Source organism: Bidens hawaiensis, unplaced genomic scaffold (assembly GCF_021521415.1).
Source record: "Bidens hawaiensis isolate Kalapana, Puna unplaced genomic scaffold, B.hawaiensis_p1.1 tig00003536_1, whole genome shotgun sequence".
NCBI lineage: Eukaryota > Viridiplantae > Streptophyta > Magnoliopsida > Asterales > Asteraceae > Bidens > Bidens hawaiensis.
The window spans coordinates 967,380-976,417 of NW_027491199.1; the positions used below are offsets into that span (position 1 = coordinate 967,380).

General features: G+C 37.9%; 1 long non-coding RNA gene across 1 annotated transcript; it reads left to right on the top strand.

The window, feature by feature from the left end:
* Positions 1-620: 620 nt before the first annotated feature.
* Positions 621-2,983, top strand: LOC143623707 (uncharacterized). Its single transcript, XR_013151946.1, has 4 exons — positions 621-816; positions 892-1,008; positions 2,178-2,256; positions 2,894-2,983. It is a non-coding gene; the product is annotated as an uncharacterized LOC143623707 (long non-coding RNA).
* Positions 2,984-9,038: the final 6,055 nt, after the last annotated feature.

Below are 9,038 nucleotides of genomic sequence, written 5' to 3' on the forward strand. Positions count from 1 at the left end.
AAAATGTTTATCTAGAATCTCCGATAAAAAAACCCCTTTAAAATAGTTGCAAACTTAATTAAAAAAGACATAATAACAAAAAACGTTCTTTATGTTTGAACAATTTTTTAATGGACGTCTTTTAGCAATAGAAAAGACAGAAATCATACTTCATGTTTCAAATCCATTTTAGACAGAATAACAAAAGACGCCCTTAATATTTGAACGTTTTTTCAATGGGCGTTCTTTAGTAAAGGAAATGGCAGAAATCATACTTCATGTTTCAAATCTGCTTCACGTTACGTCCGTTGATACTAACCCTGTTGAATTTTTTCGTTAAACTTGGTCATGTGTATTGAACATGAGTGTATTTTTGTAATTTTGTATATAACTTATTATACAATATATTAAATTACAACTTCTTTGACACAAATCGTGCATCAGATGTTGTACATTTGGTTGTGAACTATGTATATTGTGCTTTAAAGGCTGTACCATTGGTTGTGCATTGTGTACAATTTTATATAACACTCCACGTGTTACTGTATCATACACATGTCATCTGCAACAAAACAGCTATATGATAATATTTGCTTTTCTCTCTGGTATTTCTTTATCACTCTCTCTCTCCCTCCATATTCTTCTGCAAATGAAAGACTCTTCTCATCTCTTCCGATGACGGTTGTTGCCGGCTTCCATTTTTAAATCTTAGGCAGCAGAGATGACGGAGGTAAGATGGTAATGTTTCACTGGGCTCCTAAATCTTCTTTCTCCACCGATGATGGCCGTTGCCGGGTTTCGTTTTGGAGCCCTAATCGATGATGGCAGTGGTCTCGGGTAAGCAGTTAGTTCTTATTTTTGCCTTCTTTTTTTTCTTTGATTTGTGTGTTGATATTTAGAAGACATTTCTAGGGCTTATGGACTCGCTGTCGATTTTCTTTGCAAGGCCGTTTACATCCACCTTCAAATCTGTTATTTTGGATATGGCTCACGTAATGGAAAACTCTGTTGAATCAAACTGATAAGATGGTTAGTGTTTGTAGTTTTATCTTGATTTTTGTTTTTTTACTTTGGCATTTGATCGAACAAGTGACGGGGCAAGTTCTAATTTGGTGAATGTGTGTTTTTTGTTGGAGTTTCTCTTATTACGAACTGAAATGATGAGATTATTCTCATTATAGTGGCGATTTTTGGATGTTTGTGGCTTGAATGATGTTCGGATATGTTTGTTTTGGGTACTTTAAGTGGCGTTTATGTGCCTGCTTCTGTAGTATGGCTATTCTTGGCCTTTTTAAGTGTTTCTACACTTTGTTTCCACCTATGAACGCGATAGCTTGAAAACATTTTTGGTTTGCTGTGATGATGAACTTTGCCTCATTTGTGGTTTATCATAGTCATTGTCAAGGGCCTTCGAAACATAGATTGGGGTTAATTTGATAAGATAAATTGGTTTATGGATGTGGTGATGATTCGGTCTTTGGCGTGACAACTTTTGTTGTAGCCTGATTTGTTTTTTGGCGTGTCGACTTTTATTGCAGTCATGATATGGTTCTGAGCCTTTTTTATTACACCTTTCGACAATCGTTTTGCGGCTGTGATGATACTTTGTGAGAGACTTGGCTTTGTTGTATATTGTGTATTAAATGTTGTAGTAGTTGTGGACAAACAAATGGATAATATGCTGTTTTTTAAGTCCATTGTTGATATATTATTTTTAAGTTTGGTTGTCACTAACGATTGTACCGTTTCTTCACATTGGTGCTTATAACAGTTGTATGGAGTGCATTGTTGTTTGTACTTATCCGTTGTATTCTTTGGCTTACACGTTCATTTACACGTACAACCGACGAGAATTTGACTGTCATGATGATCTGAGTATGGAATTATTTGATAAATGGTTATGAAAATATGTTTCCGTCACATGGAACTCCATAGCTTTCGTAAAGTTTGATGAACATCAGTTTTATCGTTGATGTGACTTTGATGATGATGTGTCTGTATTTGTTTCATAGTCATTCATTTAACATCGGGATCATTATCCATGACCATGCATGTCTTGGTTTCAGGATAATGTTTGTTCGTGATTCAATTCGGGCATGTATTAGTTCATAAATATTGTAGCATCTAATTTTAGTACTTATGTAACCTCTAATTCGAGTTAATGTTATCCTTATCAGTTTGATTTGTGTATATTGCAGGTTTGCGAAGCTTTTCAGATGACCGTCAGAACGTGCATGTCTTAATTTCAGGATAGTTTTGGTTCATGCTACGATTCATGTATGCGTTAGTTCCTAAATATCGTGGCGTCTAATTTCAGTACTTATATACCTCTAATTCTACTTTAATCACGTTTATCGGGTCATACCTTTTACGAAGATTAACTTTATTTGGTGTTGATCAAAAGCATTTTTTTAAATTAAGGGTTGTTATTTGGTGTTTTTTTAACTGAAAATAGGTTAAATAACAGCCCAAAATGATTAAAGATAGTCAAAATTGTTGCAGTAGACTTTTGATGGTCAAAGTTTGTCACTGCAGGTTTACTTTTGTAATTTAAATTTGGTTTAAACTACTAGAGTTAAATTGAAATGAATTACATTTGTAATTGAAATGAGGTTTAGACCGCCAGACTTAATTGAAATTGGGTCAGATCCACAGAAACTTACAAATTCAAATTGCATATTTTTTAGGGCATATTTGGTATTTATTTTACAAGTTGAGTTGAAGCAAAATGTCAACTTTGAGATTTAATTGGTTAATTGATAATGTGGTAGCCTAAAAATAGTCAATGATGTGTTATATAAGTTTTAACATTGAAACAAACATTAAAGCAAATATAGGGATCTAAATGGGTTTGAGACTTTGAGTTAGATTCGAGTCAAGCGAAACCTATCTCACAAAGATCTTTTTTGCACAGGTTGACATGAAAGTGAAAAAATAATGAGATAGCCAATGACATCCGAGGAGTACAAGAGAGGAAATCTTTTGGTCGATCGGGACTCTTTTAAGGAAATCTTTTGGTCGAACGGGACTCTTTTAGCATTAGCGTGGGTTATAAACTCTTCTGTTGTTTACTTGAAATTCATTTTGTAACAACTAATATTGTGAGTTATGATAAAAATGTCTCCTATACAGTACCATCTTTGAGACCAGGCGTGTTTTGCAATATGGATCCCTTATATTTGTGTTATGAGTAGTACGAGTTTGTTTTTCTTATACGATTGTCGGATGTTCCGGGAAACATTGACGTCTTTTTTTCTTTGTCCGTACTCGCGCAACACGCGGGTATTAAATACTAGTTTTATAATTAAAACTTGTAGGTTCCTGGACGTGGATCGTATACGGGAAATCTCTAACAACGCAGGTGCGGAATCCCTGCGTATATAGATACGAGCGTAGATATTGTATAGATTGAATACACGAACAATGAACACGAGCTATAAGGTAAACACGTTATATTGAATAACCAAACCCGTGACAGTAGGTCACTGTTACAGAGAACAAAACGAAACAAAACGTAAAACCAAAACCCTAACTCACGTTCTCTGCTGAAACGTTCTATTTAAACACGACAACTTCGCCACTGGCGAAGTTGTCAGTAACCTCGCTAGATCAGCAAGTTCGCCATAGCGAACTTGCTGATAACTTCGCTAGTTTACAAAACAAACCATAAACAAACCATTAACTATATTACAGACTCGATAACAAATACTAGACTATGAACTACTGACAAACATGTACCAACAGACTCCCCCTTGGCAGTAGCTTCATATCTTGATCTCTGAGTCTTGTAATCTTGCACTTTCACGCGTGCGCCCCTTCTCTCACACAAACCGATACTACCCGTTGATATTTCCTAGCTTGATCCTTCCAAGCAGGAATGTAGAAGATCTTCTTCTCGTTGAGTACTTTCAGATCAGCTTTCGATAAGTTAACAAGATGCATCGGATCACAAACCCTCAGCACTTTCTTGTTCGTCTTCGTCTTCCAGCACGGCTTCAGCAGTCTGGCAGTCTACCTACCACCATTTCAGACTCTTCAATACATCTTGATCAAACACATATCAATCACGTCGAGTTCCTTTCAATAATATCATTTGGCAGCACATCTTAATCAAACAGCACATCGTCTATCTCTTTCAGTGGATCTATCACATCATCAACACTCTCAACATTTTCAAACACATCCACATCATCACCAACAGCAACCACATCATCACGAGCCGCAGACTCCCCCTCAGCTGTGGAAGCCCCAAGAGCTATAGTAGTTCTTGGCAACTCACCACCTGCACCTTCCGGTGCATTGGGATCATCGTCTTGATCATTTCTTCTTTTAGTCCTCAGTTTTTCTTCTTTTAGTCCTCAGTTCATCGCCTCTATAGCTTATCTCCCCCTGAGATGCCAAGAACTCCTTCAAGGTATCTATTACGTTCCTATGCTCAACCTCAACCAAGAGTAATCAGTAAAAAAAACATAAAACTATCAAAAAAAAAATTTAAAGTATAAGGGATCAAATTTCAGTCTAGTTAAGGACTAGCACGTTTTAGAAAAGATCCTAACAGGAATCATACTAACTATGTGACTGTCACATAGATCCGTGTTTAGCTGTATTATGACATAAAGAGACAGGTTGTAAGCATGTAAATAACTTAAATGGTTTTCATCGTTTCTGTGATACGGATTAAGGTTCAGTTAAGCTCAAAAATTTAAGTTGGCAACAACTCAGAGGTAATGATATCTTCTATCTATTCTCAAAGCGTATTTGGCTATACCCAAGTCACCCCGAATTGACTTCGACCCATAGTGTCTGATTATCCTGTAGATACACGATGTCTGCTTCCCGTTTTCTTCTAACTCCAGACTTGAGAAGTCTTGATTGTTACTATGTCTCGAAAGTACTTAAAAATATACACGTATTTTTTTTTTTTTTTTTTTTTTTTTTTTTTTTTTTTTTTTTTTTTTTTATAAACATTTTTATCGACTTCGGAGTATGAAACCACTGCAAGTCCCGAATCTGGATCACTGCAGTGTCTTGAAATGCTTTCTTCACGGGAATCAGAACACTCACGGGCTCGTGTATGACTGGGTAGTCGCTTTTCTGCCTATCCTTCGAAAAGATATGTATGAAGACATACAAAACTCTTAAGGAGTTTCCACATAAATTCGAGTAAATTTAAGTTAGTATCACATACACTTTTACGCACCATTAAAATTACCATGACATACAATGACTGTTCTAAAGCCTTTTAAGCCTAATAACTTCACTAGTTAAGCACACACAATCAGTATATATATCATTTTCCAAGGTTGGATCAATTTTCTGTTAAACATAGCACATTTACTTCAAAACGAAGTAATAGACTTGAAAAGTAATTTCATTTCCCAAAAAAATTTTGACTTCAATTCGCCCCGATCACGTCAAAGTTTTTCAGGTAAACGGCAATCCTGAAGATCCAATGGATCAACTGGACCGACCACATACAAGTATGTGTCCTTCTAACTAAGTATGAACGACTAATTTTCAGCGATAGAAAGAAAACACATCATAAATCGCCCCGGTCACTTTCAGTCATCAGGTTAATGGCTATCCTCAAAATCTACAAGTAGAAAATGAGGACCAAAACATATCCTAAGACATGTCCTTCCAACTGAGATAACCGACATAATTTTAAGCGATTAGTGACGATTTTTTTTTTTTTTTTTTTTTTTTTTTTTTTTTTTTTTTTTTTTTTTTTACTCAGAAGAAAAACATGGTTACTCGGGATTGATCATCCCGTTTAGCTCAATAAAGTTCACATTTTCTAACGTCATCTTCCCGTTAGTTACCGTATCCTTTCCTGATATTTTGCCTCCACTCTCACCGGCAAAACTGACTCTCGCTCCTTGAACAGGTTTTAAATCTTGTAACAAATTTTTGTTACCAGTCACGTGCCGGGAACAGCCACTGTCCACAACCCAAAGATTATTGGAAACCCTGTTCAACTGTTCCTGCACAAATAAAAGAGATTATTAAAATTTGGGGACCCAAGACCTCTTGGTCTTGGGTCGATTAACCTTCTCAACCGAACTCACACACCTTGGCTGACCAAAGTTAGCATTATAAAAATTTCCACGAGTCCTAACAGGATACCTCCTTGGAGACTGATAGTGAGGCCTACCAAACCGACGAACATTAAGAGAATTAAAAGAATTATAGCAGTTGGTTTGGTTATTAGTAGTGTGAAAACGAGATGTGTTTCTTTGAAAACCGGTATTATATCTCAAATTTGAATGGTTTTCTTTTTTAACATGTAAACGATTACTAAAAACCTTGGTCTCAGTTTTCGAGGGCCTCACCTCTCTGAAACGCTGCTTCAGAGGGCAATCAGCAACAAGGTGCCCTGTTTGATTACATCTAAAACAACATCTATAATCAGCTTTCCTGTCAGCAGTTGTTTTAGATGTGGAGGCAGTATTACTAACCATACGTCTCACATAAGGTGGGACATATGGGTTGAGTGGAGTACTCTTATTAGTTGATTTAGCATTTTCTCCACTTGTGGGTAAAACTTCCTTCTCTTTTGTCTTACCCGACTCGGATGACTTATCCGAATCAGATGAGACAGGACTTGAAATTTTAATTTTTGAGACAGGCGAACTTGTTTCGCCTTTACTAACTTCCGGTACTTTACCAGTTTCCTTAGCAGTACTTGTCTGATCAGCTACGAAATTAACAGATTCATGAACACTAGGATTGAAAGTGTAGTTGTGATTATACGGTGGTGGCACCTCGTTATAACCAATTCCTCCCCTCTTTGCAGAGGTACCTTGATCACTCACAAGGTGATCAAGGATGGCAGTGGAGTTCCGGAATTGCTCCAGTTTCCTATTTAGTGCCACCACTTTTACCTGGTGATCAGCAATCTGTTTTTCTTTCTCAGCGATTAACTTGGTTTTCTCTTCTAAAACCTCGTAGCTTAGATCGATCACAACAATTTTTTCAGCTAATTTTGTTTTTAAACTTTGAACGTCTTTTTCACAAGCTTTAATTTTTATTCTATAATTATTTTCTCTTGTCTTTGTGAAGTGATGATCTTCTTTCAAGGTTTTAAATTCGGCATCCAACTTAACATACTGATCAGTAATTGTAGCAAGTTGTTCTGACAAGTTCTCACATTTAGTACAGAAAGATTTAGAACTTACCTCGGAGCGATTATCCTTGTCATCTGCCATGAAAGCTGTTTCTTCTTCAGTAGCTTTCTCATTTCTATCAACCTTCTTACATTCTCCAACCTTCTGACCTTCTTCAACCTCAGCCTCAGCCATGTTTGCTTGCTCACCAGATTCATTTGAATGCAGGTTCCAGTTGTACTCACCTGCTTCTCTGGTCAACATGGCGTTAATCTCGCGGTTAATTCCAGAGTGTTGGTTAGGCCTAACTTGTCCCCGTTCAACTCTCTCATTCCTACATTCCCTAGCAAAGTGCCCGAACTGTTGACAATTGTAGCACCTTACTTTTGATTTGTCAAATCCAGGCCTACCACCAACAAACTTTCTTCCTGTTTTGTTCATAAAACGTTTTACCCGTCTCACGATCATTGCCATTTGCCATTGCAAATCCATTTCTTCCAAATCGTCAGCATCAATCTGGTCATAATCCTCATCAAGAACGGCAGGGTCCACAATCTTCCCCTGGATATAATTCTCGTATGAAGCAATAAATGAAGCGTAGACTGCAAACTGCTCTTCAGCAGATTTTACACTCATAGGCATCTTGGTGTAATTATTGCTTGTGGGACCAGCTGAATAACCACTTGTAGAGGATTGAGGCTTTGAAGCACTAGATCCTCCAGCAACAAAACATACGTCCCCATTTGAGTTCACAGAAACATTTCCTTCATGTGCAGAGTCAGAACCTGACTCCCCCTTCGAATAAAATGCAGCAGATTCAGGCCTTGAACTTGAGCCTGAGTTAACTTTAGCACCATACATACCAGGGTCTTGTATCTGGTCTGTAGGTGTCTCCTTTCGTACCATATTTAGCTCATAAGTTCTGAGCTTGTTTACTGCAGTCTCTAAGTCACAGTTAGGAAAGTCTCTGTCTTCCCTCATTAACACGGTGTACATTTCCCACTTCGGTGGGAGAGCATCTAGAAGCTTTTCAACGATCTCCTCCTCTCGATAGGCAATTGAATAGTTGCTAAGCTCTGTCATTATGTGATAGTATCGGGTGATAATATCATCTAAGGATTCATTCTTCAAATATTTGAAGACGGAGAATTGGGTTTTTAAAAGTTTAATTTTTGAGGCACGTATACCCACGTTCCCCTCGAATCTGTTTTCCAGAGCATCCCAGAGCTCTCTTGCAGAAGTGTACTTTCGGAATGTATGAAGAACTTCTTGAGGTAGTGCCATAGTAATAGCAGCATGGGCCTTACTCTCAGCCTCGTACATTTTCTTCTCCTCGTCATCCATCTTACTGTACTTCTTAACCACATCACGTCCTTCGTATTGCATGGTTGGAGGTACATATCCATCCTGCATGCACACCCACATCTTGGCGTCCTGATATTTGATATACTGGATGAACCTGTCCTTCCACGCCACGAAGTCCGTTCCCTTCATCAACCTCGGGGCCTTAGTGGCTGACCCCGCCTCTACCTCCATCTTGACTAAATCTGAGATGTTAATCGCGGACATCCTTGCAAAAACCTGAAAAAAAAAACCTGAAAAAAACACAAAAAAAATATTAAAACAGCTCAGATGGCGAAGTTAAGAATAACTTCGCTGGAAGTTAACTTCGCTGAACAAGAACTTCGCGGATCTTAAATTCGCTTGGCTTGGCGAAGTTAAAAATAACTTCGCTTAAAATGGGCGAACTTAGGATGTAAGCGAAGTTGGGTGGTAAGCGAAGTTGGGTGGTAAGCGAAGTTACGGATAACTTCGCTGTGGCGAACTTATGAGGTAAGCGAAGTTGTGGTTAACTTCGCTAATCCTTATATCTTCGCCGAAACCCTAATCTCCAGTGACGGCAACTTCGCCTGAATTCAGCAACTTCGCCCGATGAACGGTAACTTCGCCCGA